General features: G+C 55.4%; 1 long non-coding RNA gene across 1 annotated transcript; it reads right to left on the bottom strand.

The window, feature by feature from the left end:
* Window positions 1–563: 563 nt before the first annotated feature.
* On the bottom strand, window positions 564–27,370 carry LOC149125282 (uncharacterized). Its single transcript, XR_016210338.1, has 3 exons — window positions 27,009–27,370; window positions 1,768–1,851; window positions 564–1,601 (listed from the first exon to the last, which is right to left on the bottom strand). It is a non-coding gene; the product is annotated as an uncharacterized LOC149125282 (long non-coding RNA).
* Between the last annotated feature and the right edge of the window lie 431 nt (window positions 27,371–27,801).

Below are 27,801 nucleotides of genomic sequence, written 5' to 3'. Positions count from 1 at the left end.
AAGGCCAAACTGAAGCCAGGAGCCTGGGGCAGAGTCCGGGCCCCCATGGGAGTGACCGGGACCTCACCACTTGGGCCATCAGCTGCTGCTTCCGAGGAGGGGCGTGGACTGGACGCAGAGGCGGGGCTGTCTCAGGCACTCCAGAATGGTGTATGGGTGTTCGAAGCGGCGACTCAAGGCTGCTCCAAACGCCTGCCCCCGCTGGGTGTTTTAATTGCATTGTTTAAGCCCCAGCTTGGCTTCTTATGAACCATCGGCTGACCCGAGACGGGCCGCTCTGCCCCTCCATCCCAGGCACTGGCACTTTCTCTCTCTGAGGGTCTCAAGTGGGATACGACCTTCGACAGGTTAGGAATTCAAATGGACTCAGAAATGTTACAGCCGTCCAACGCTATCCTGACCCCTCCCCCTATCCTAGACTGCAAGGTTCAGGCCCTTTCTCTTCCACAGCTCAGGGAGAGAGCTGAGACTTAAGGCTAGGGACTCACCTTCTAGAAACTTCTAGAAACACCTCCCTAACCTGCAGCCCCTGCCCTCCGTCAGGTGACTTCCTGCACCAGGCAGCCGGGAGCACAGGTGTCTGTCCGCTGCCTTCTGTTAAGGGAGGGCTCTCTGTGCTCTGTGTCGGGGGCCTGAGGAGTGGGAAGAAACCACACACAGACCCTTCCCCTCAGCCTTCAAAACTCACGCTGCTCTTTGAGCTCAGCTCACGCCTGCTCCCTCACCCCCGGAGACAAGGTCCAGGGAACCCAATGGCTTCAGAGGAGCTGGGGGGATCTGGGGTCCTGTGCTACGAGCAGGGACAGCATGAGGCCAGGGATGGCCTCAAGGGGTTGAGACCACAGGGCCGCAACGGGGGTCTCTGCTCCCTCCCCAAGCTGCACCTCCACATGCGGCCACACGGGGTCAATGTCCCTTCAGGCTTGGCTTAGCCTGGCTTGGCTTAGCCCAGGAGCCCACAGCCCTCTTTCTGCAGAGTTGGAACTAATTGTGCTCAACTCGTCCCAAGCCTGGGGGCAAGGTGGCCTTTTAGGCCAGAGGACGGCCCGGTCAGGGTGAGGGGGGTAGCAGGTTGTTTCCGGAAGTCACCTTGCTCCCTGGGAGGAGCTGCCTGGGCCCTGCCCCGACGCCCTGGCCCTGGTGGCCCAAGCACTCAGTGGCTAATGAGGGGCGTTCAGGAGGGGCTTGGGACCGACGCTGGTGGGCGGGAAGGCCTGCGTCACGGGCAGACGTCTGAGCGGTCAGTCTGCCCCAAGGGTGATCCAGGGCGCCACTCCAGGCAGACCATGCTGGGGCCCTGCTTTTAATGACACTGGACACTCAGGCCTGGCACAAGCTCGGAGGGCTCACCTTGACCTTACTAACAAGTGGCAGGTGCTGAGCCCATGGCCAACCAACCTGCCCCAGGTCCAGCCCAGCGGCAGGACTGTCTCATGGCCTCACCTTCTCAGCCTCTGGGGCCTGCAAGGTGAGGGCCGGGAACCCTGGGGAGGAGTAGGCTGTGAGCCCCGGGGAGCTCCCAGGGCCAGGACTGGCACCACCCCCGGGCTGGGGCCTGGATCTAGGTTCTGTGAAGTTTGTAGCTTGTAGTTTGGAGAGCTCTTTTAAAAAACATAAAATCACAAACACAAAATCAGGCATTGCAGTCCATGTGTATTTAGAATGAGAAAATAGATTACATCAAATTATAAAATTTTAAAGGCTGACAAATACCAGAAACATAACAGAATCCAGAAAAATAGTATGTTTATTAGCTGTCAGACCCACCTCTGTAATATTTTCCCAAGTGTTGCTGGCTGCATACTCTGGGATAGCCACTTCATGTGCCAACAATTTTGTAAATGTCAGCTTCTATAGGAAAAACAGAGAGATAATTCAGTTTTTCCTTTAGGAGCGTTGATTAAAATTTCGTGTCATATCGCCATAGGTTTTTCCTGAGAACACACAAGCATCAGATACATTCTATTTGGTCAGCCTCAACACATAGGACAAAAAAAAAAAAAAAAGGTATGGAGTGCTTATAATTGTTGAGGGTCCTTCGAAAGGTTTGTGGGAAAATGGGATGAAAAGACAAGCTTACTCTGGTGCAAAACCCGTTTTGAAATCCATGCATAGTTTTTTCACGATGCATACTTCCATGGTCTTTTTGGCGCTCCCTCAAATCTGCTGCATTAAAGTGATATTCCTGATGAGAGAGCCTTACCCAGAGAAAGCAAACCGGAGGAGCCATTAACGAGAATCAGCGCTGCCTTTTACAATGACAAAGTACTGCTCCCAAATGAGCTTCCCATTCTACCAAGTTTCGAACCAGGTTTCAATTAGGCGGCCCACCTACTTCCGGTCCCGTGTCAAAGGTCACATTCGCATCACAACACAACCTTGGATCCTAAGTCTCCCTGGTGGTGGGCGGACAGAAATGACAGAAAGTCCAGACAAAATGAAACAAGTTGGCTTTTCCGGGGGATTCTTGACTCAGGCCACCCATAGAGGCCGCACAGGTTCAGAGAACTCGGGGCGGCCGTGTGATCAGACAACAGAACCCGCCCCAGGTTCCAGCTGCCCTTGCTTGATTGGAGTCACCTGGCCACTCAGGACCCCAGACTCAGCCATTGGTTAGGAGAGCGCCTCTCCCCCCACCCCCACCCCATCGCCCCAGCTTCCCTTCTGCACCCAGGTGGGCCGCGACTTGTCACAGAAGGGACCCCAGGCCAGAGGCAGCCTCCGGCCTAATTTCAGTTACTTAGCGGAAGTCTCTGCACATCCATCGATCATTGCACACCCTCAAATCAATCTCCCTTTAGCCAGATCCTAAAAACACTCACAGCAGTGCCAAACACCAGCGGGCAGGGAAGGATGTCGGCGTGGGAAAGACTGAAGTCCTTATTTAATGCAAGGGAGCTTCTGAAAGCTTGAGAAGGGGCCGGCGCTGTGGCATTGAAGGTTCAGCCTCCACCTGCAGTGCCGGCATCCCATACGCATGCTGGCTTGAGTCCCAGCTGCTCCACTTCCAATCCGGCTCCCTGCTACTGCGCCTGGGAAAGCAGCGGATGGCCCAAGTGCTTGGACCCCTGCACCCACATGGAGACCCGCAAGAAACCGCTCTCCTGGCTTCGGCCTGGCCCAGCCCCAGCTGTGTGGCCACTGAGGGAGTGGACCAGCAGATGGAAGACCTCTACCATTTGTCTGTCTGTCTGTCTCTCTCTCCTTCTCTGTAGCTCTGACTTTTAAATAGATAAGTAAGTCTTTAGAAAAAGCAAAAAGATTGTGAAAAATGCATATTATAAAAAACTATGCATGGATTTCCATTTTTTGCACTAAAATAGACATAATTCTATTTCTCCATGAACTCTTTGAAGGACCCCCCTACATTATGCTTTCCCAACTTTAACCCGGGTGCTGGGGTCTCTCCCAGGACCCTGGAAGGGTCCTTGCCAGGGAGGCTCCTGAGGCTTAGGCTTCCTTAGCTGCTCGCCAGGCCCGCCCCTGCTGGGCCCCAGCATGCCCCGTCCACTGCCCTCCTGGGACGGGCCTGCCTTCCGCATCCTCTGCCCTGGGGATGCTTCTGCCCCGTGCCAACGGAAGCCGGAGCCACGCTCAGTCCTCAGCCCTCCCGCACTTTCTGCTGGTTCCACAGCCAGAACCAGAGGGACAGGGGCTACAGCAGGTTCTTCAGACGTGCCTCTCCCTGCCTTCCACCGGGTGCTGTCGCAGAGCAGTTACCCGCAGATGTAGGTGGTCTTTTTTTAGCTGCGGCCAGGGCTGACATGAGCCCTCGTGTTTCACAGGAAACAGGTTTGGATTCGCTGGGCCTCTCATCCCGGGCATCGGGTCTGAAGCTGCAGGCTGACGAAGCCGAGGCTGGAGTCTGTCTCTCTCCCCATCGGTCCCGCCAGATCCCTCCTAGGTTGTTCCTTGGATGGGGCACCATCTGCTGGGGACGTGGGTTGTGTCTTATCCATCTCCATGTGCCCTACACCTAGCTTAGTTCTTGGTACACAGCTGCTGTTCCATGAGTGCTGGGTTTGAAGAGCAGAATGGGGTCCAAGGGACCGGCTACTCCCAGGAGGCCCCTGGTGGAAGAATTTCTGGCCGCATGGTGCCTGGATGGCTGGGAGTGTTTGAGGGCTTGGAGACGGTCCCCGGCTGGCAGCAGCCAGCGCCACACCCACAATCCCTTGCATGCTCTGTTTTGGGGCTGCTCTACTGCTTAACACGATTCTTCCTCGAGCAGTCAAAGACCAACAGCAGCCTAGCATTTCATGCAGGAATTTCTATCATGAATGTGTTTGTGGCAGTATCTAGTGCTCTGAGTTACTATCGCAAATCTAATAAACAGGTTTATATGTGTACACTTTTTACAAGCCCTATGAATGGTAGTCCAAGAAATAACAAGTTTTGAAAGCAAAAACAAGCCCCTAAATTGACAATTCCATGATTCTGTGTAGTGCAGGTCAGCTTGTCAAAGATCTGAACATTACATTACCCAAATGCCACCCAACAACTTTTACTAGTTTTCTAGTGTTCAGGTATCTCTATGGGCAGTTGTTCTTTGTAATTGTCACTGAACATTTCTTATACATTAATCAAGATTAAGATGTACATGATGAGGGGAAGGCGCTGTGGCATAGTGGATAAAGCCACTGCCTACAGTGCCAGCATCCCATATGGGTGCCAGTTCGAGTCCCTGCTGCTCCACTTCCAATCCAGCTCCCTGCTAATGCACCTGGGAAAGCAGCAGAGGATGGCCCAAGTGCTTGGACCCCTGCACCCCCATGGGAGACCCGGAGGAAGCTCCTGGATCCTGGCTTTGGATTGGTCAAGCTCTGGCCATTGCAGCCATCTGGGGAGTGAACCAGCAGATGGAAGATTCTCTCTCTCTCTCTCTGCCTCTGCCTCTCTGTAACTCTGCCTTTCAAATAATGAATCTATTAAAAAAGAAAAAGGTGTGTATGATGAGTAGAGAGTATAAAGAATGTGTGAATTATTTCGGGAATAACTTATAACTTGAGGAAAATTTTTTAAAGAAGACATTTATTTACTTGAGAGGCAGAGTTACATACAGAGGGAGAGACAGACAGGTCTTCCACCTGCTGGTTCACTCCACAAATGGCTGTGATGGCCAGAGCTGGGCCAATCTGAAGCCAGGAGCCAGGAGCTTCTTCTGGGTCTCCCACACGGGTGCAGGGGCCCAAGGACTTGGACCATCTTCCACTGCTTTCCCAGGCCATAGCAGAGAGCTGGATCGGAAGAGGAGCAGCCGGGACAGGAACTGGTGCCCATATGGGATGCTGGCACCACAGGTGGAGGCTTAGCCTACTGTACCACAGCGCCGGCCTGACTTGGGGAATCCCTAAGAACTCCCAGGAATTTCCATTTCGTGTTCCCGAATCCCAAAGGCAAACATCTGTCAGGAATCTGGAAACATGACTCCAGCCTGGAGAAGCCCTGACTCTGAATCAGGGTTTTCAGGCTGGGGGACGGCGAGGCTGCGCCAGGGTCTCCTGGAGGGAATTCAAGGCCGACACCTCAGCGCCAAGTGCACGTGGGCATTTGGGTTGGTGGCGACAAGGTCACTGCGTTAGGGAATTCTGAACGGGAAGACGTCGTGGTGGTCATCTGGTGGCCTCGACATCTAGGGGATGTCCAGAGCCCCCATGAGCGGGGATCGCACAGCCGCTGCTTCCTTCCCCCCGGCCCCAGCTTCCCCGCCACCCTCGCGGGGAACCTGGGCTCCTCGGCTCTGAGCACCCCAGCTGCTTCCCTCCAGCTGGGAGCTGGATGGGTTTTTCTCTGTAAAACCTAGACAGCCCAGGGCAAAATCCTACAGCCGCTGGCACTTGGATTCTTCCCAGAGAACAAGCAGGTCACCCAACCTCCCTCACTTAAGGGCCACAGGACCCCCAGGACTTCCTCCCCTTTTGCTGAGACCCTCGGTGCAGGAACCAAGCTCAACCTCCCCCGGACTCTTTGTAAGCAGCTGGCAAAACAGAGAAGCCACACTGGGCAGCTGGTGAAACAGGAAAGAGGAAGTTTCTAGCGGCTTCTAAAAGCCCCCCACGCCCTACTTCCTGCCATCTGTAAGCCCCCCATCTCCCCACCTGCAGCCGGGTAAAAACCCAGCCCTGCAGTGCCCCGTGCACAGTCTGTTCCCAACAACAGACTGTTGTCCCCTCTTTGCTGTCTGTTGAGGTCGGTCTCCCTTTTCTGGGGGTACGAAGGGCCAGAACCCCGAGTTTATTTGAACCTAACACTCTGTCCCCAGGCTCAGAGCAATCTCACGCGACCACTCAGCAGCGTGGGAGAAAAGCCTTAGTAAAGAAACAGGCAGACACACCCTTTGCCTTGTGTCCAGGTTCCAGGGGAAGTGTTCCGAATCACCGTCTAAACCACCAGCACTCTGCGGCCCTCGACGGAGGAGAAGCAGAGTCGCCGCCATCCACTAGGGGGCGTGCACTGAACCCCGGGAACCGCGCTCTCCAGGACGTGCGATTCATTGAATTATTCAAATGAGGTTTCAGAAACCTGGTAACTAATTCAAGAACAGGGCTGTTTCCTATGTGTCTCTCATCTTAAATTTTAATGCCAATGAAGTTTCTTACTTACTATCCCCTGGGGTTCAGGAGTTTCTCAGAAAATACAGTTTAGAGCAAAAATGCACATTGATTCAAGACTTTTAATTTTATATTTATGAATTTACCTGACAAAGCATTTTTCTGGGGAAATAAAGACTTACTGTTTTTTCATTAAAGGGGGAGCTTAAATATCTTTTTAAAAAAGATTTATTTACTTTTTTGAAAGGCAGAGTGAGAGAGAGAGAGAGAAGGGGGGAGAGAGAGAGGGCTCGACAGCCAGATTTGAGTCAGGTGGAAGCCAGGAGCCCTATCAGGGTCTCCCCCGCGGGTGACAGGGGCCTAAGAACCTGGGTCATTATCGGACCTTCACAGGGGCTGGATCAGAAGTGGAGTAGCTGGGATGCCAGCATTGCAAGCAGTTATTTTTTATATTTTTCTAAAGGAAAGCTTACTTATACTTTGGTTTTGTTTTGGTTTATGTATTTTTCATCCATATCAGACAATCCTTAATATTAAATACAGTAACCAAAACAACAAGTAAAAAACAGAAAAAAAAAAAAAAAAACAGAAATACTGGAAACAAAACTAATGGAAGGCCCAGGAGAAAATTTTAAATCATTCACGGTGATCCTCAGAGAGATCAAAAGCCATAAAAAGAGATGCGATTTTTTACACAAGGGACATTCAGAGAACAAGGTAGACCTCTTAGAATTAAAACTACAAGAGTGTAAATTCAGTGGTGGGGGGGGCTGGTGCTGTGCTGTAGCGGGTAAAGCCATTGCCTACAGCGCCATCATCCCACATGGACGCCAGTTCTAGTCCCGCTGCTTCTCTTCCGATCCAGCTCTCTGCTGTGGCCTGGGAAAGCAGTAGAAGATGGCCCAAGTGCTTGGGCCCCTGCCTCCACATGGGAGACCCAGAAGAAGCTCCTGGCTTTGGATTGGCTCAGCTCTGGCTGTCGTGGCCATTTGGGGATTGAACCAGAGGGTGGAAAACTTCTCTTTCACCTCTACTTCTTTGTAACTTTGCCTTTCAAATAAATAAATAAATAAATCTTTAAAAAATATCCAGTAGGAGAGTTGAAATATAAATTTGTGCAAATCTCCCAGGAAGTAGAAACGACACAGAACGGTCACAGTGCTACTCTGAGACCCACAGCCCATGTCAGAATGCCTGGGTTTGAGTCCCGGGCCTGCTTCCAACTCCAGCCTCCTGCTAGCGTGCACCTCGGGAGGCAGCAGGTGATGGCTCAAGTACTTGGGTCCCTGCCACCCACACGGATGACATCTTTCAAATAAATATTTAAAAAAAAGAGATAGAAAATAAGATCAAATTCATAGTAAAAGAAGTTTTGATATGGGCCTGTGTATCTTAATTTTTACTCCAGGTCCTTGCCCCCACAGAGGTAAGAACGCAAAGCAGAGGCATCGGGGCTGGTGCTGTGGCTTAGCTGGTAAAGCCGCCCCTGAATTGCCAGCATCCATATGGGTGCCGGTTCGAGTTCCAGCTGCTCCTCTTCCAGTCCAGCTCTCTGCTGTGGCCTGGGAAAGCAGTGGAGGATGGCCCAAGTGCTTGGGCCCCTGCACCCGCGTGGGAGACCTGGAGGAAGCTCCTGGCTTCAGCCTGGCCATTGAGGCTATCTGAGGAGTGAGCCAGTGGATGGATGGTCTCTATCTGTAATTCTAACTTTCAAATATATAAATAAATATTTTTTAAAAAATAAAAAAATCAAAGCAGAGGCATCTACTGCACAAGTGAGAGCAGGATTTACTTAACAGTGAGAGAACAAATGCATTCACAAGTGAGTGTGGGCCAACCCATATGGAGAAACACCCGCCATGAGTGGGCCAGAGGGTTGTCCGTGAAAGAGGAAAAGCGAGCACCACCTCCAAGCGCGGTCCGTGGCCCAAAGAGACCTCTCCCTACTCTCAGTCTCTGTACGAGGTGTGTATGGAGGGTGGAGCCTTCATGAGACAAACAAACCAGGTCGGGTCTTAGCATAGGTCCCTGTCCCGGATGAGACAGGTGCATCCCATGACGACGGGCGTGGGAAGCTGACAGTTAAAGACATGAGGTTATACCGCAGCCGTGCAAGAATTCCAGCCTGCCTAGACTCAACTAACTGCCTAGACACACAGTATCAGGTTCAGCGGGAGAGACCAGGCAATGTGAAGTGAGGACATTGTTAAAAAAGCAACAGGAGAAACACTTCCAGCGCTGAAGGTTCATTACCAGTTTGGAAGGACCCAGGGTATCCAGCGAGGATGGTGAAAAACCGCACACTGAAGCCCTTAATCTCCAACTGTTTGCACGGACAGAGAGGCGGTACTTACAGCTTGGGGAGGTCAGGGCAAGTCCCAGGCACCGAGCAGGAGGGAGGCCAGTGCCAGGTTCCCACCTGCAGCGCTGGCGGCTGGAAGACAGGGAACAGAGCCTTCAACATGATGGGAGAAACCTCTTCTGACACAGACAGGAGAAGGAAACCCAGGAGAGGGCCAGGAACCTCCAGGAACAGGGGAAAGGGCAATCCTGGAATCCTGGGACAGCAGCCGTCTCGGGCCCTGTAAGGGCGGGAGGCTGGGGTGGGGTGGGGTGGGGAGGAGCAGTGTCTCAGAGGAGACACAAAGGCACCCACTGCCTGGCGTGGGGTCACAGGTGGCAGGGGAGGCTTGGAGAAAGATGAGTGATAGGCACAGAGAGAATAAAGCAACCCACTCCCCTGAGGTTATTCTGGGGCTGGGGAAGGGCTCTGGATGGGAAAGGAAATGTAATCTAACAAGACTCAGCTAGGGAGCAGGGGCTGGTGCTGTGGTGCCGTGGGTAACGTCACCACACAAGTGCAGGTTCAAGTCCCGGCTGCTCCACTTCCAGTCAGCTCCCTGCTAATGCAGCTGGGAAAGCAGTGGAAGATGACCCAAGTGCTTGGGCCCCTGCGCCCACCTGGGAGACCCGAGTGGATTTCTCTCTCTGTGTCTTTGCCTCTGTGTCACTCTGCCTTTCAAATAAATAAAAAGGGCCGGCGCCGCGGCTCACTAGGCTAATCCTCCACCTTGCAGCGCCGGCACACCGGGTTCTAGTCCTGGTCGGGGTGCCGGATTCTGTCCCGGTTGCCCCTCTTCCAGGCCAGCTCTCTGCTGTGGCCAGGGAGTGCAGTGGAGGATGGCCCAAGTGCTTGGGCCCTGCACCCCATGGGAGACCAGGAGAAGCACCTGGCTCCTGCCATCGGATCAGCGTGGTGCGCTGGCCACGGTGGCCATTGGAGAGTGAACCAACGGCAAAGGAAGACCTTTCTCTCTGTCTCTCTCTCTCACTGTCCACTCTGCCTGTTAAAAAAAATTAAAAATAAAATCCTTTAAAACAATTAATTTTATTTTTAAAAGATTCAGAATAGTATTTCCGACTCAGGAATAAGAAAAACACTGAGCACTGACTTTAAAAATATATTATTTATTTGGAAGGCAGAGTGAGAGAGAGATCTTTCATCCAGTGGTTCACTCCCCAAATGACCACAATGGCCGGGTTTGGTGCGGTCAGGAGCTCCGTCCCATTCTCCCAGGTGGGTGGCAGCGGCCCAAGCACTTGGGCCATCACCTGCTGGCTTCGCAGGTGCACGTATTAGCAGGAACCTGGATTGGAAAGAGTCGCTGGACTGAGCCTGCGCTCAGATAAGGGAACGCTGGTGTCAGAGGGAGCAGCTACAAGCACCGACATTTCAATACTGCCCTACAACTTGCTGTGACGAGGGAGGGAAGGTGTTTGTGAGGGAAACACCCTTATCTTCCGTCAAGAACCAGAACCGGCCCTTTCAAGATGGAGGTGACACTTTGTAAATCGCTGGGCACAGACACAGGTTGCGCCCAGGGCTGGGCTGGGCTGGGCAAGGCCGGTTGGTTTGCTTCTAGGCCCAGAGGTCGTATTTAGCTTTGAAAAAGTTGGAAGGGGGGCTGGTGCCGTGGCTCGCTTGGTTAATCCTCCGCCTGCGGCGCTGGCATGCCATATGGGCGTCCCGGTTGCTCCTCTTCCAGGCCAGCTCTCTGCTGTGGCCCGGGAGTGCATGGAGGATGGCCCAGGTCCTTGGGCCCTGCACCCGCATGGGAGACCAGGAGGAAGCACCTGGCTCCTGGCTTCAGACTGGCGTAGCTACGGCCATAGCGGCCACTTGGGGAGTGAATCCACAGAAGGAAGACCTTTCTGTCTCTCTCCCTCACTATCTAACTCTATCTGTCAAATTAAAAAAAAAAAAAAAAGTTGGAAGGGTCCTGTGTTATTATGCTAAAAAACAAAAAAGGAGCGGAAGTCCTTCTAAATTCTGCCTGCTCCATTCTAGAGGCACCGGACTCAGAAACCAGGCCCTCGGCGTCTAAGGAAGCCTCCAACCCCCAGAGCCACCCACCCTAGAGCCCCCGGGGGACGGGAAGCAGCCCCTATACTCCCTTGTAAGACAGAGCAGGCCAATAGCTCACCCCCGAGTCAAACTCAGCACCTATTCCCTCACTTTCCTCCTAAACGCCAGGGCTCCTGCGAGGCTCGGTTCTCTCCTAAATCAAAGCCGCAAACCTCCCATCTCCTGCCTCACTCCCGCCCCCAGCCGCAGCCCCAGCTCATTCACACCAGAGCAGCCCACGGAGTGGAGGTGCACGCATACCCCTCACACCGCGAGGCGTCTTGCCTCGCTCTTGTCCTCTGGAGAGGCGCTGGACAGACGGGCAGCCCTGGGAGAGCGCGCAGATGGGAAGCTCATTAGAGACCTGAGCTGCAGAGGCAGAGGGACCCGCGGAGACCCACACGTGGCAGGCGTTTGGGGGTATTCACAGGTTGCCTGGAAACCAGAGCCCAAATACCAAACAGGAAGCCCCGGGAGAGAGAGGCTGAAATATTTGAGCAGAGAGAGGGTGAGGCTGCTCGCCAGGCCCCGTGAGCAGCTCCAGTCCTTTCTCCCTCCAGCCTCAGCTCTCACAGCCCCTGCCCCCACCGCACTGTGCACCTCGCAGAAATGGAGGCAGGCTGCACACGCACACAGACTCAGGCACGCGCGCACACGCAACTAACGCTCCAATAGAAGCGTCTCTCACCTGCAGGTTCCCTGCGGCTGCCGTGGCTGCCTGCACAGGGCACCGGTGCACTGATTCCCCTGCGTCCCCGGGGCGAGGCTGGGTGTGCCTGGGCACCCGGGGAGCCCCGAGCAGGAGGCTTGAATGACCTCCACCCTGGGAGCCCTCCCTGGAATGGACCGTGGCGTCTTGTTCCAGGGCACGTGCAGGCCTGCCCACACAAGTTCCCCTCAGTAGCTCCTCTGGGTCCCTGCCCCTCACACCCTTGTCGGAGTCTCTCTCGGTCACTCCAAACCCACACAGAGGCCCTGCTTCCCACTGGAGACCTCCGGGGTCCTGGGCTCACCGTCCCTGCACACCCTGCACCTGTGCCCTAGATCACCTGGAGGTGTGTGTGGCATGAACGTCAAGGTTAGATGTTGCTTTCCATCGCCGGCTGGAGTTGGGGCAACTCTAGCCTAGCCTTTGTCAGTGTCTTCATCTAGAAAAACTTGAGCAATTCTTTCTTCTCCAGGTCTCCCACGCGGGTGCAGGGGCCCAAGGACTTGGGCCATCTTCCACTGCTCTCCCAGGACATAGCAGAGAGCTGGATCGGAAGTGGATAAGCCAGGACTCGAACCAGCACCCACATGGATGCTGGCACTGCGGGCGGTGGCCCCAACCACCATGCCACAGTGCTGGCCCCATTTTTTTTTTTTTAAGATTTATTTATTTGAAAGGGAGAGTTAGAGAGAGAGGAAGATACAGAGAAAAAAAAACAGAGACAGAGAGACAGAGATCTAACCACTGTCCACTACCCAAATGCCTGCAGTGGCTGCGTCTAGGCCAGGAGCCTGGAACTTGATGCAGGTCTCCCACACGGGTGCAGGGACTCAAGGACTTGGGCCATCTTCCACTGCTTTCCCAGGCACATCAGCAGGGAGCTGGATCAGAAGTGGAGCAGCTGGGACTCGAACCAGTGCCAACATGGGATGGCAGCGTGGCAGGCAGCAGCTTAACCTGCTGTGCCACAATGTCAGCACCAAGATTTCATCACACTACCCAGAACAGCAGCTAATTTAAAACTTAGGAATTGGGGGCCTGTGTTGTAGCTTAGCAGGTTAAGCTGTGGCATCCCATATGGGAGCTGGTGTTTGTCCCAGCTGCTCCACTTCCAGTCCAGCTCCCTGCTGATGTTCCTGGGAAAGCAGTGGAAGATGGCCCACGTAGCTGGGCCCCTGAACCCACTTGGGAGACCCAGAGGATGCTCCCCATCCTGGCTTTGGCCTGGCCCAGTCCTGGCTCATGCGGCCATTTGGGAAGTGGACCAGAGGGTGGAAGATCTCTGTCTCTGCCTCTCTCTGTAACTCTGGTTTTCAAGTAAATAAATAAAATTTTTAAAAGATTAATTTATTTTATTTGAAAGTCAGAGTTACAGAGAGAGAGAAGGAGAGTCAGAGAGAGAGAAGGAGAGTCAGAGAGAGAGAAGGAGAGGCAGAGAGAGAGAGAGAGAGGGCTTCCATCCGCTGGTTCACTCCCCACATGGCCACAACAGCCAGAGCTGTGCCGATCCGAAGCCAGGAACTTCTTCTGGGTCTCCCACACAGATGCAGGGGCCCAAGGACTTGGACCATCTCCCACGGCTTTCCCAGGCCATAGCAGAGAGCTGGATTGGAAGTGGAGTATCTGGGACTCGAACCAGCACCCACATGGGATGCTGGCACTGCAGATAGCAGCTTTACCTGCTATACCACAGTGCCAGTCCCAGTAAATAAATCTTTAAAAAGAAATTTATAGGGACTGGCACTGTGGTGCAACAGGTAAAGCTGCCACCTGCGGTGCCGGCATCCTATATGGGTGCCTGATTGAGTCCCGACTGCTCCACTTCTGATCCAACTCCCTGCTATGGTCTGGGAAAGCAGTGGAAGATGGCCCAAGTCCTTGGGCCCCTGCACCCGCATGGGAGACCTGGAAGAAGCACCTGGCTCCTGGCTTCAGATCGGCCCAGCTCCGAGAGTTGTGGCCATCTGGGGAGTAAACCAGCAGATGCAAGACCTCTCTCTCTCTCTCTCTCTCTCTCTCTCTCTCTCTCTCTGCCTCTCCTTCTCTCTCTGTGTAACTCTTTCAAGTAAATAAATAAATCTTAAAAGAGAGAGAGAGAGAGAGAGTACCCGGGTTTTCCTAAAAGCTCTGTTTTCAGAGGTGATGGTCCAAGCACGTGGGAGATACAGATTGGGTTCCAGGCTCTGGGTTACAGTTGTTGTGGACATCTGGGGAGAACCAGCAGATGGAAGATCTCTCGGTCTCTCTGCTTTTCAAATACATTTCCAAAAATAATATTTGAAACAAGAATGCAAGGACTAAAAGAGGCATTTATATGCCCGTTCCCAGCTGCTCATTCATAACCAAAAGGCAGAAGTAGCCAAGTGACTGTTGACAGAGGAATGACAGACAAAATGTGGTCCACACAGACGGTGGAATACTATCCAGCCTTCAAAAGGAAGGTTCCAACACACACTACAACGTGGATGGACCTGGAGGACATCATGTTGACTGAAACAGGCCAGTCACAAAAGGACAAGCACTGAGTGGCTCCACTTACACAAGACTGCCTCAGGAAGCTCACGGAGGGGCCAGCGCTGTGGCATAGTGGGCTAAACCTCCGCCTGCAGTGCCGGCATCCCATATGGGCGCCAGCTCAAGTCCCGGCTGCTCCTCTTTCAACTCCTTGCTATGACCTGGGAAGGCAGTGGAAGATGGCCCAAGTCCTTGGGCCCCTGCACCCGCGTGGGAGACCCAGAAGAAGCTCCTGGCTCCTGGTTCTCCAGGGAGACCCAGGCCTAGCCTGGATTTAAGGGGCGAGGACTACACAGGCCAGAATCCTGGGAGGTGGGAGTCGTTGGGGCCATTTCTGTAGATGGCTCTCGTGCTCAGCCTTCACGTCCTGGGGACTGTAACCTCCTCTCTTCTCCTACACCCAGCCGCTCCCTCTTCATGGGTGACTCACATTGTAGGGTGGCACAGCCCCGATCCCCTACCGATGAGCCCCTCCCCCTCCCTGTACTTCCTCCCCCACCTCTCAGTCACCAGAAGTCTCGTGTGCCTGGCATCCTAAACTCCTCCACTCGTCCACAGCCCCCTGTTTCCATCCTACTCAAGGCCACTGTGGCCCCAGTGTGGGCCACCACAAGCACCCCCTCCAGCCAGCTGCCCCCTTATGGACACTTTCACCCTCGGTGGGTTCAGCCCAAAAAGTGAAATGGAAAATTCTAGAAGTCAACAATTCGGAAGGTGTAAACGTTGTTTACTACAGTCTACCTTCTGGCTGTTCTATTTTCCTGTTGGTTATTAATCTCCACCATGCCTGCTGTGTAAACCTTAAGTACGTTCAGAGAAAAGTTGCATTTAACAATGGATTGCACCTGTGACGGCTGTCCCATAAGGTCCCCACGTTCGGTGATGGCACTGTGTTTAGGATAAGCACACGCTGTGATGTCCACACAACAATAAAATCACTTCGAGAGGCACTGCCCAGCACATGCCCGTCTTCCGTGACACACGTGTCACACACATGACTCTATGAGTGTACTTCTAAAAGTTCGTAGAAAAAACAAAATTAAAGGATAGGTTTACTTTGGAGCAAAAGTTTGAAACTCATGCACAGTTTTTCCATAACACATGTTTTCCATGAATCTTTTTAATTTTTAAAATATGCATGCATTTCAAATGGATGCCTGTCCTTCCCCAACTGGCAGGCGTGTGGGCGTGGCACACGGGTCACCGCCTCCCAGACGCCTTCCCTGCCTACTCGCGCTAAGGTGGCCCCCGGGAGGGCCCCACGTGAGGAGCCTGGGGTCTGTGGTCCCCTCACGGCTTCTCATCACTCCCGACCTCCCTATTGCGCGTGCCCGTCCCACCACTCGTCCTCTCCTGGTGCTGCCCTGCTGTGCACGCCTCAGACTGGAGCGATTCTCAGGGCGCCCCTCTCCCGGGGCTGAACGGGCACGGAGTGACCGACACCCGACTTCAAGATCAAGGCAATGCGACTGCCGCTGGAGGGTCGCCGTCTCGGCCAAGTCCCGGCATGGGGTCTTCCCCGGTGGGTCACGTGCAGCCAGGATTGGGACAGGGTTTCAGAGGCGCTGCAGGGTCCCCAGGGCCAGCGAAGCCGTGGCCACCAGGGACAGTCACAGCGCTCCTCCCTGGCTCCTCACGCAGGGGAGCTGGCATCAACAAGGTGTGGGCGCAGCCGGCCTCTCCTGGGCTCCAGGGGAGAAGGTGCGTCCCCGCCTCTCCCGCAGCCCGGGCTCACGGCCCCACCCCATCTCCTAGGCCAGGGGTGGCCGCGTCTTCCGGTGCGCCCTCCTTGCTCCCCCCTTCAGGACCCTTGGGGTGACCCCCGGCCCCCGGGATGACCCCTGCTTTTCCAGGGCAGCTGATGAGGACCCCTATTTCCAGCTGCAGCTTCACGAATCGCGCGACCCCAGCCACGCACAGCACGTTCACCCGTGGATTCCGAGAAGCGAGATGCGGACGCCTCGGGGGACCCGCTCTGTCCACCCCAGTTTGGTCTGGAGGAAGAGTAGGGAGAAGCGTGAGTGAGGAAGGGGCGGACGCACTGCTAGGGGAAGGTGGCGATGGCCTTAGCCGCGGGCACCTGCACAGACAGGACGGCCAGTCCTGCCCACTCCCACTCAGATGAGCGACCACCGCTTTCCTTTCCCTGGCTCTGCTTTTTGAAATTAGCTCCCGGGGCGGGGGGGACTTCCGCCTCTTTTGCAGCTGTCATTTAACATACTTATCACCAAGGGTGGGCGTCTGAGCTGGCAGCGAAGGCACCTGTTAGGGTGCCCACGTCCCACCTTGGAGGACCTGGTGGACCCCAGCTCCTGACCCCAGCTTCCTGGGCATGTAGGCCCCGGGAGGTAGCAGTGATGGCTCAAGTAGTCGGGTTCCTGCCGCCCCTCAGGGAAGGCTGGGATTGAGCTCTGAGCTCGCAGCTTCAGCCCAGCATCGCGGGCATTGGGGGAGTGAACCGATGGGTGCAAGCACTGGCTCTTGGGAACACAGAGTGAGGACTCAGCCGCCCACACCAGTCTGGGGAGCAGGGCACCTCAGTGACAAAACGCGCCTGTCCCCCAGGGAGGGACGTACCCTGCCCTGTTCAGCTGGCTAAGAAGCATACCCAAGTAAGCACCTGGGACCTGCACAGACCACGCCCCGGCTCCGCAAGGCAGGAATCAAACTTCTAAGAATGGAAAAAGAGGTCGATCCCCAAACCAACAGAGGCAAACCTTGGCAAAGCCCTTTGCAGGGATGACTGCACGCTCAAGAGGGGAGCCCTTCCTGGGCGGGGCGGGGGGGGGGGCAGCTCCCCCTAGCATGAGCCGGGCCACCACTGGAGAATCGGTGGGAAGTTACAGCCCAGGAAGCTCCGGGCTGGAGCTGGGACCTCAGCAGCCCCGCGTTCTGCCCCCCGGCTCACAGGGGAGCAAGGTCCCCGGATGACGTCCGTCTGCTGGGTCTTCGCTGGCTGGGCAGGAGTTCTTGGAGAGCGTTTGTTATGGGGTGGGCTGGGGTCAGGGCGTAGAGGGTGGCGGTGGCCTGGCCTTGTCACATTCAACACGAACGAGCCATACGATGAGGCCGGAGGCTCGTGGGTGACAGTGCAGCTTCCACGCCAGGCTGGGAGGGGACAAGGATGGCTCCCCAGCTGGATAATGGACCCCCAGCACCCAACCAGGCCTGTGAGGGGAGCTCAAGAAACACACCCCTCTCCCCACTGTGTGTCTCGGGTTAATGTCTTTGAAGTCACCATTTCCTCGGCCTGCAATGGGGAGAGTTAAGGGCTCCTTGCGGAAGGAGGGCCAGGGCCACTTTGTGACTTGCCATCCTGCAGGTGGGCGACGCCCCACGGGGTGCCGGGACTTTGGCGGCTCTCAGCGAGAGCCAGGTGAAACGGAGACCCTGCTGCCAAGGGTGGACACAAGAGCCCTGGGTGGGAAAGGAGCCATGTTGCTTTGACCTGCGTGTGGTTGGCTATGCCTGTCACTGCCTAGCTTATCCTGACCTACACAGGAGGCCCTCAGTAAATGTTTGTTGAGTGACTAGCCAATGAATCCTTGGGTCATCTTCGTAAAGAATCTGTACTAGTTACTGATACTGTATCATGTAGAATTACCACCGCAAGTGTTGCTGTCTGCGTGCCGTGCACTTAGAAGTTTTACATGCTCTTATTCACTCTCTCCATAACCCTAATTCTCTCCGCAGCTCTCCATAATCCCAGTGCTATCATTAGTCCCATTTTTCAGATAAGGGAACTGTTGCCTCGAGAAGTTCAGAGTTTACGTCACATCCACTGCACTCCACTTGACTTAAAAAAATTATTTGTGAGAAAAGAAAAAAAAAATCCTATGGAGGCAGCAGTTCAAGTCCCGGCTGCCCTGCTTCTGATCCAGCTCCCTGCTAATGCAGCTGGGAAAAAGCAGTGGAAGATGACCCAAGGGCTTGGGCCCCTGCACTCACATAGGAGTCCTGGATTGGAGCTCCTGGCTCCTGGCCTTGGCCTGGCCCAGTCCGGGGCTGTTGTGGCCATTTGGGGAGTGAACCAATGGATGGAAGATTGACATCTATTTCACCCTGTCTCTAATTCTGCCTTTCAAATAAATTTTTTTTTAAAAGAAAGAAACAAAGAGGGAGGGAGGGAGAAGGAGGAGAAAAGAGAGGAAGACAGAAACAGCGAGATGCCATTTGCCAGTTCGCTTCCCAGGGCTGGGCCGGGCAGAACCAGGAGCTGAGAGCTCAGCTCAGGTCTCGCACGTGGGTGGCAGGGACCCCACTACTTGGGCCGTCACCTGCTGCCTCCCAGGGTCTGCATCAGCAGGGAGCGGGAGTCAGGAATTAAACCCAGGCCCTCTGACGTGTGGGACGTGGGCATCTTCACTGTTAGGCTGCATGTTCCCTCCTCCATTTGACATTTAAACATTTTTTTAGAATTTACTTGACTCTTAACATTCTGGAGCTCACAGTGGGCAAGCAGCGCCCCCCAGAGCCCTGCCCCGGCGGTGTCTGCCACCCTCGGGTCCTCAGCGGCTCCACACTCAAGTCGCTGGGTGCGGAGCCAGCAGGAATGCGTGTTCCCGCGCCGGAGGGGCAGACCTGGGGGGCTCCGCATCTGCTCAGCAGCTCAGGATGCTCTGCGTGTTTTGGCTGCCAGCAAAGTTCCCCACAATGCTCTTTGGGGGAAAAACACCCCATCAGCAGCAGAGCCCCCAACCCCTACCCTCGCCCTTACATTGTTAAATCCTTGTGCATTCTTCGGGCAAATTCAATCCATATGCTTCCTGGTCTTTCGTACATTTGAAGTATTTCCTAGGGACTATCTGACTTCCAACCCACCCCCTTCTTTCCCTCTCCGTGTCTGCGGCCAGACCCGTCTCTCCCAACACTTTGGAAGCAGGAATTCGCATTCTGGCAACAGCAACGCTTGGGGGCAATGCTCAGGTTGCAGCTGAATGGCTCCGAGCCCCCCGGGGTGCTGATGGGCACCCCCCACGCCGCTGGGAGCCGTGATTGAGCCGGCACGCACCCCGTTCCTTCGGCACTACCCTTGGAGCAGCCGATGCAGCTTGCAGGACCGTGTCCTTATGTACTTGGAGTCCAGACAGCTGGACAACACGAAGATACACGAGCCTACTTCAAATGTTGCGTGGAAAACTGGACTAAAAAGATAAGCACAACATTTTAAACTGCAATGCATAGCTGCTTCTTCGGGCGCATTTTCCACGCACTTTTCGAAGTCTCCTGTGTGAAACTGGGTGAGGATTCATCCACATTTTGTGGGTGCACTGGCCAAAGCTCCACCCTGCTGGTGGCTCTTCCTGCAGGCTGCACAGGGGCTTCCAGCCAAGCCCCAGGAGGTAGAAATATTACCAACGCCCGACATGTGCGCAACACTTCATAGGTCTAAGCGTGCTGTCAGCAGCCAGTGTGGCAAGCCAGAAAACTTGGAGAGTTCATTGTCTTCGCTCCCCACCTTGGGGGCATCCTCACCACTTCTGAGCCTCAGTGGATTCATCTGGGAGGTGGGGACAATCGCATCTCCTGCCGCACAGGCCAGGCACTACTGCTGTCACACCTTGGAAGTGGAGCAGCCGGGACTTGAACCGGCGCCCATATAGGATGCCAGCACTGCAGGTGGCGGCTTTGCCTGCTATGCCACAGCGCCGGCCCCTTACATTTTTCTTTATTCATTTGAAAGGCAAAGACAAACAGAGAGAGAGGGAGAGAGAGAAATCTTTCATCTGCTGGTTTACTCCCCGAACGCCTGCGACAGCCAGGGCTGAGGGCTGGGTAGGGCTGAAGCTGGAGCCCAGAACCCAGTCTGGACCTCCTACATCGGCCGCAGGGACCCAGGTACTGGAACCATCACCTGCTGTCTTCTGGGGTGTGCATTAGCAGGGAGCTGGAAAAACCAGAACTTTGACCCAAACCCAGGCACTCTGACACCGGGTGTAGATGGCCCACAGCTCAACTGTTGAGTCAAAACACCTGCACTCCTAAAAAGCAAAGGGAGGGGGGTGTGGCCAGCACTGTGGCATAGTGGGTAAAGCCACTGCCTGCAGTTCTGGCATCCCACATGGGCGCTGGTTCGAGTCCTGGCTGCTCCTCTTCCCATCCAGCTCTCTGCTATGGCCTGGGAAAGCAGTGGAAGATGGCCCACGTCCTTGGGCCCCTGTACCCAAGTGGGAGACCCGGAAGAAGATCCTGGCCCAGCTCCAGCCATTGCGGCCATCTGGAGTGTGAACCAGCAGATGGAAGACCTCTCTGCCTCTGCCTCTCTGTGACTGCCTTTCAAATAAATAAATAAATAAATATCTTTATTAAAAAAAAAAGCAAAGGGACAGTGTCACTCTCTGCTTCATCTCTCCTGGGTGTTTCCACATGTGGGTCCCAGAACTCTGGAGGCTGGGGCCCATTTCTCTTTTTTAAAATTTTATTTAAGTTACCCAAGTGTCATGTATTTCATATATACAGATTGAGGAACATAGTGATTCTTTTTCTCCTACCCTCCCTCCCACCCACACTCCAACCCTTCTCCCTTTCATGTTCCCCACTCTTCATTTTTACCAACATCTATTTTCAGTTTACTTAATGATTGGATAGCTAACCCCACACTAAGTAAATACATCACCCTTTCATGATGAGAACCTTAAGCAAACTGGGTACAGAAGGAACATTCCTCAACACAATCAAGGCAATTCGTGACAAACCTATGGCCAGCATCCTGCTGAATGGGGAAAAGCTGGAGGCACTCCCACGGAGATCCAGAACCAGACAAGGATGCCTACTCTCACCACTGCTATGTATATATCCTGGAAGTTTTAGCCAGAGCCATTAGGCAAGAAAAAGAAACCAATGGATACAAATTGGGAAGGACGAAGTCAAACTATCCCTATCTGCAGATGACATGATCTATATATATACCGGATCCAAAAGATTCCACCAAGAGACCATTGGAACTCATGAAAGAGTTTGGTCAAGTGGCCGGAAATAAAATCAACACAGAAAAATCAGTAGTCTTTGTACACTCAGACAATGCCATGGCTGAGAAAGAGCTTTTAAGATCAGTCCCATTCACAATAGCTCCAAAAAGAATTAAGTACCTTGGAATAAATTTAACCAAGGACATCAAAGTTCTCTATGATGAAAATTACAAAGCACTAAATAAAGAAATAGAAGGTATTAAAAATGAAAAAAATATTTAATGTTCGGATTGGAAGAATCAACATCATCAAAAAGTCCATATTACCAAAAGCAATTGATAGATTCAATGTGATCCCCGAATAGCTAAAGCAATCTTGTATAAGGAAAACAAAGCCGGAGGCATCACAATACCTGATTTCAAGACGTACTACAGGGCAGTTATAACCAAGACAGCCTGGTACTGGCACAAAAACAGACGTGTAGACCAACGGAACAGGATAGAAACTCAAGAAATCAATCCGCGCATATACAACCAACCAGTGTTTGACAAGGAGACTGGCGCCCACTTCCAGCACATGCTGGGGGCAGAGAGGGCATAGGGCGGGGCTTGGGCTGTTGTCCCAAACAGAGTCCCCATTGAGAGGCCTTGCAGGAAGGCTGTCCTGAGCACTCAGCAGGCACCCCCAGGGCGCACGGGGTGGCCCAGCGCAGAGCCCACGGAGCGCCACCGCCCGCGACGCCTCAGCGGCCGTGTGCAGGAGCAGCCCGGGGTCCCTTCCTCGGCTCCAGGAAGCACTTGGCCAAGGCCACCTCTGTGGCCAGCAGCCGGAAGGCGGCGCGACGGAGGGAGGAGCCCACACTCCCGCCCATGAGCACGAGCGGACACGCCCCCTCCCGCTTGTCCCGTGGCCGTGACTCAGGCTCAGGGGAAGCTGGGTCACCAGGAAAGGGTCAAAGCCCTGAGCACAGCACCCGAGGCGGGCTGGGTCCCCGCCTGCCCTGGCCACCGTAGCCTCCTGGGTCTGCTGCCCGCTGCCCTCCCTCCTGCCCCCACCCTCAGGAAGAGGACCAGTGCGGCCCCCCATGGGCTCCAACTCTGCTGATGGTCTTTCCTGCAGTGTTCAAATGTCCCCTCCCCTCAAGAGGCCAACACAGCCCCAGCAGCTACACCTGGTCCCGGCTAAGCAGGGCCCGGGTCCAGCCCATCTCCTCCCCGACGGCCGATGCGGGTGGAAAACACGTCTAAAAAGGAATTGGTACCTGGGGAGGGTGAGGGATCACCCATGGTCACCCAGTCCTCATACCCAGACCCAACCCGGGTGCCCCGAACCTGCACCGCTCCTGCCCTCCTGGCTTCCTGGGGCTGCTGCCGAGAGACCACAGCCACACACGGCCCCGGAGTCTGTCTTCAGCCAGCACGCCGCTCTCCCTGGGGCCGACAGAGCAGGAGGCACCCAACGGGCATTGCTACAGCTGGGCCCATCTGCCCGTTTGCACCAGCTTCAGCTTTGCTGGCTACCCTGGGAGACACTGGCTGTTCCGGGCTCTGAGTCCCCGGGGTTCACAGGTGCCTCTTTTTTGAGCAGAAAGCAAAGTCGGCCTGACCCCAGGTTGCAGCCACAGCCGGTGCCTTGCAAGCCTGCTGGGGAGGTGGCCCAGGTGAGATGTGCTCTTGTTGTATGTTCAGATCACCTGGGGAGTGGTGGTAACCACAAGGCCCTGGCTTCGCCCACCCCCGTCAGTAGTCTCAGCACCTCCAGGGGCAGGACTCCAGACTGTTTAAAACTCCCCAGGGTGACCCCAGTGTGCTGCCACATTTGAAAAAAAAAAAAAAAAAAGAGATCTAGGGAATTTTTACAGAAACTCACGTGCCCCAGCCTCAGAGCAATGAAGCCGGGCCGTGGCCTGTGCCTGGGCCTCCTCTTGTTTGCCTGGGAGAGGTCTCCAGGTGACCCTACGGGGCTCTGATGAGCCCGGAGCCCGCACAGTGCCGACAGGGAGTCTGCAGCTCAGACAGCGCGAGGTGCTCCCCTGAGCCGCCAGCTCGCAGCCTCGCATTCCATTTCTGGAGGCTGTGGAATGCCCTTGACGTTGTCAGAGAGTGCTGGCGTGGTGACTGGTCCACTCCCCTTGACCTTAATCACACCCAAAGGTCAGAGCGGTACAGGAAGATCTCGCCCAGTTCTGTGGGAGCAGACGCAGGGTTCCTGTGACAGACGCCGACACTGATGGTGATAATGAAATATGAACCGGTCCTGGGTGTGTGACGGGGGATGGTGTGGAGCTGGGAGAAAGAACAAACACTCCAGGGCCGGTGCTGTGGCGCAGTGGGTGAAAGCCCTGGCTTGCAGTGCCAGCATCCCATATGGGCACCAGTTCTAGTCCCGGCTGCTCCACTTCCCACCCAGCTCTCTGCTATGGCCTGAGAAAGCAGTAGAAGATGGCCCAAGTCCTTGGGCCCCTGCACCCACATGGGAGACCTGGAAGAAGCTCTTAGCTCCTGGCCCCAGATCAGCGCAGCTCTGGCCGTTGCGGCCATCTGGGGAGGGAACCAGCGGATGGAAGACATCTCTGTCTCTACCTCTCTCTGTAACTCTTTCAGATAAATAAAATCAATCTAAAAAACAACAACAAAAAAACGCTCCTAGGAATTTTCTGGAATGCATACACTCTGGGCTGCCCTGCAACCCTCCAGGGTTTCTCTGTCCCTTGTCCAGATCCACAGGGCTCTCTCTGTCCCTCCCGGCGTGGGCTCCGTGGGAGCATCAGAGACTGGGACACGCGCTGCCGGGTTCCCTCCCCACTCCCCAACAACTAGTGCTGGAAACCAGCTCTGCTGAGGGACTGCCCAGCGTGGGCCGACAGCCTTATCTCCTCTCCATCCTCAGGACACTGCAGCGGGGGAACCGTAAGTACCCACTTCACAGATGAGAAGTCTAAGGCTTGGGGAGACTGATCGCCCGCTCCAGGGCACCTGGGTAGAAAGTGCTGGCGCTGGGACCTACACTGAGGCTGTGTCTTCTTCCTGGAGCACCCTGAGCCCCGGCACGGGTCTCACCCAGGGCACGTCTGTCACCTCGGAACCCTTTTTCCTCTGTCAGAATCCTCTGCCCTTAGCAGACCCCACGGACACACAAGGGCCTTCCTAGCCCACACCGGGGCGCCTTGCTCGAGCCCCAGGAACCGGGTGCCCGTGTAGCTGGCCCATGGGCAGAGCCTAGAAGGTGGTGGTTTCTAAGGGCCCCTGAAACCTGGGTGCCCCCGCCCTTGGGGACAGTCCCAGGCGCTGGGGCAGCAGAGACCTGCGTGTGCTAGTCTGCCTGCCCACGCCTCGCCTCCAGGCGTCTCCTCTCCTGTTTCAAGTCTGCCCAGGAAACTTCTTCCAGAGCCCAACAGGCAAACCCTGATTGTCTTCACGCGCACTTACTTGGAGTGGGTTTTAATTTGGAAGGACACTCGTCTTCCCAACTTTACAATAACACTACAGGAATGTAAAGGGCAAACACGCAGGCCATCAAGCCTACCTGCTCTTGGTGCACAGTCCGTCCATTTACCCACACTGCTCTCTGATCTTCAGCCAGAGGAACACACACTGTTTCACTTAGTTCTACCCGCAGCATTTATAAACAAGTGTGTGTTCTGCTTTTACTTAGAACAAGCGCATACATGTTTCCATTGTCTTGTCTTCAAGTCAGCCTGTTCTGCCATCTGGGGAATCCATCATGTATGTGTGTGTGTGTGTGTGTGTGCTGTAAATTCTTCCCGAGAGCTGAAGACTGAGGTCGTCTTGGAAACCGCCGAGCGATGCGCACCCTGGGGCAGACATTGCTCTTTGTTTCGGGGTGTTTCTTCAGGTGTGCCTTGGAGACACAGAGAGGCCCCAACTGTAGAGGAGCAGCGGGCCTGGGGGGCGGGTGGGAGGCAGGGAAAGAGAAGGTGTCACCTCTCCTCTCCCAGTTTCCCCTGTGCGGGCCCAGCTCACAGGAGGGTTCCCCGCCCCCATCCACTGGCCAGCTGAGCCCCAGGCCCTGCACCGTCTGTGCTCTACAAACCCGGCCCTCGTCCCTACCTAGACTGATCGGGGCTCAGCAGCCGTGGGCTTAGAGCTGAGGCAGGCAGACCAGGGACGTGTGTCTATGTGCGCTGAAGGGTACTCTGCAGTGTCCGGGTGGAATGTACTAAGTACAGTGGTGCTAGCTTACACCTAAGGGATGAGCACGCATGCTGGACGCCGCGGGCTTTGCACACGGGGGGGCCCGAGACGCGCGGAGGACGCACGCGCTCTCCAGGTGTGGGCAGGTGCTGAGCACAGGTGTCAGCCGTGCGTTTGCACATCCTCGTGAGGAAGGAAGAAGACTTGGTCTCAGTTACGCCTTGTCAGCAACCTCAGGAAGCAGACGGAACTCCAGGCCCTGCTGCACCTTACACCCTGCCCGGGCTGGAGGAGGGGCCAGGGTGGCTGGAGGGTGGTGAAGGGACAGTGAGGCGACAGGCACAGGGCTAAGGCTCCTTGGTTTGCGCTCGGCGCTGCGCTCCTCCTTTTGCGCAAGACGCTGTTGGAAGGCAGGCCCTGGGCCGCCGCACTCCATCTCCAGGGTGGGTGAGGCTGTGGGCTGGAAGCAGCGGAGCCCACGCTTAACTCAGGGGTGCGCGGGGTGCCGGTCACGCGGTGCAATGGGTAGGGCAACCGCAGCAGGTGAGGAAGCCGGGCTCACGCCGGCAGGGGGCGTTCGCGAGGGCCCCCTGGCGGGAGGAGACAGAACTCACCAGGTTGGGTTCCTGCTGGGGACAGGTGAGGAGCAGGCTGGGACCAGGGCCCCTGGCCGAGCCCTCCGCCTGGGATGAGCCTTTTCCAGATTTTTCTCTGGCCCAGGCCAGGGAACAGTGAGGGCGCTGATTGCATTTGGCACTTGCTTGCAACCAGGAACGAGGGGAAAATAACTCAACACTGGATTAGGTAAACAACAGAGATCCAAATGCCATGTCCAGACCGGGAGTGAAAACAGGCCGAGTGGCGCCCGGCTCAGTTCCAGCGGCGCCCCTCGGGGAGCAGAGAAGCCGCAGGAGCGGCCTGGCTGAGGTCTGGGGGCTGGTGATTGTGCAGATGAGCCCGTGGCACCACCAGGATGGCCACGGGGGAGGTGCTGGTGCCCTTTTCTGTTCCTCGCCTCTGCAGTCCATCCACAGGCGCCTGGGCCCACCAGGGCTTGCTTTGTCCCTTGTTCCAGCTCTCCAGCACCCTGCTACGTTGCTCTGCAGGTCAGTCCCCTCTCTGGATCCCAGCCTCCTGCTCATTTTGTTTGGAACTCTGGTGTTAAGTCAAAGCACCGGGGATTCCTGGCGGCCACTCAGACAAGATGAGAATTAGGAAAACAGAAGAGGCTCCAAGTCTTCCCGAGTGTTGAAGCAAACAGCCCATGCTGCTGGCGGCCTGTAGGGAACTGCCTGACCACAGGCCGCCCGGAGCCACCTGCCTGGGCTTGCCTGCGGCGCACGTGACAAGTGCCAGGCCCCACAGTCCACTTGCTGCTGGCTCTTTCCATCTGAATGGAAACACCTCCCACCCAACAGGTCGGAGCCTCACTCAGCCCAGGCCCCTCGCGTGTCTGCAGCCCCAGTGCCACTGGGACCAGACACAGGGCACGCACCAGACCCTCCCTGGCCCCACAGCCTCCTCCATTCCGAGGAGGCTCCCGTTCCCAACAAGAGTTGCAGCCAACTCTCCCGTGGTCTTCCCGTCTTAGTCCTGTGGGTTCACAAAACCCCCTGAGACCCAGCAGCCACCAGGACACCCCCACCCCATCCAAAATACACAGTTGACCCTGTGGCCCACCGGCTCTTCCCTTAGAAGGCACGCTGGAGAAAATGGCTGCAACCAAACCATCAACAGCAGCGCCTCTGTTTGTTTCTTCTTACTTACCTGGGAGGTGCAGAGTGAGCGCTTATCCACTGGTTCACTCCCTAATGCTTGAAATGCTGGGGCTGGGCCAGGCTGAAGTCAGGAGCCAGGAACGGAATCCAGGTCTCCTACGTGGGTGGCAGGGACGCAACTACTCGAGCCGTCACCTGCTGCCTCCCAGGGTGTGCAGTGGCAGGGAGCTGGAACTGGGAGCAGAGCCAGACCCAGGGCTGTGGCAACCCGAGGGGTGTCTCAGCCACGGCACTGGGCGTTCCTGGGCAGCGTCTTCCTGGTGGCACGGCTCTGTCAGTCAGCAAAGCTCTGTCCGGTTCCTTGTCCTTGCAGGGAGACTGTGGGGGAACTGTGTTCGTGGATGACTGTTTATGACAGCCGAGGGCTCACAGCTGTGAGAGAGGTGGGTGGGAGCCACAAGGCACGTGTGTTGAGCAGTACAAACACAGAGCCTTGGAAACATATATTTTTCTGTTTCTGTCACCACCGAGGTAGCACCTTTGTCACCATCTCCCATGTTCCCGCCCCCCCCCCCCCAGGCTCCCATCGTCCCCTGGGCTGTGGTCTTGAACACTGTTCTGTACTAAAGGGAGGGAGGAGTCCTTGGAGGGTGGAGGAGTCCGGCTTTGAGACAGGGAAAATCCAGGATGGGTCTGGAACATCTTGTCATCGCCAGAAAGACAAGAACGTGTTCAAAAATGTTGGGGGCAGCAGCATGAGGATGGGGGAGCCAAACCACGGGGCCCCTGGGCCAAGCCTGGAGGCTTTGGTCATTAACTGGGACAGGCTGAGCCAAAGAAAG

This window comes from Oryctolagus cuniculus, chromosome 7, assembly GCF_051225735.1.
Source record: "Oryctolagus cuniculus isolate XC-2025 breed Fujian yellow rabbit chromosome 7, ASM5122573v1, whole genome shotgun sequence".
Classification (NCBI taxonomy): domain Eukaryota; kingdom Metazoa; phylum Chordata; class Mammalia; order Lagomorpha; family Leporidae; genus Oryctolagus; species Oryctolagus cuniculus.
The sequence above is the reverse complement of the archived record's forward strand: the minus strand, read 5'-3'. Positions and strand labels throughout refer to the sequence as shown.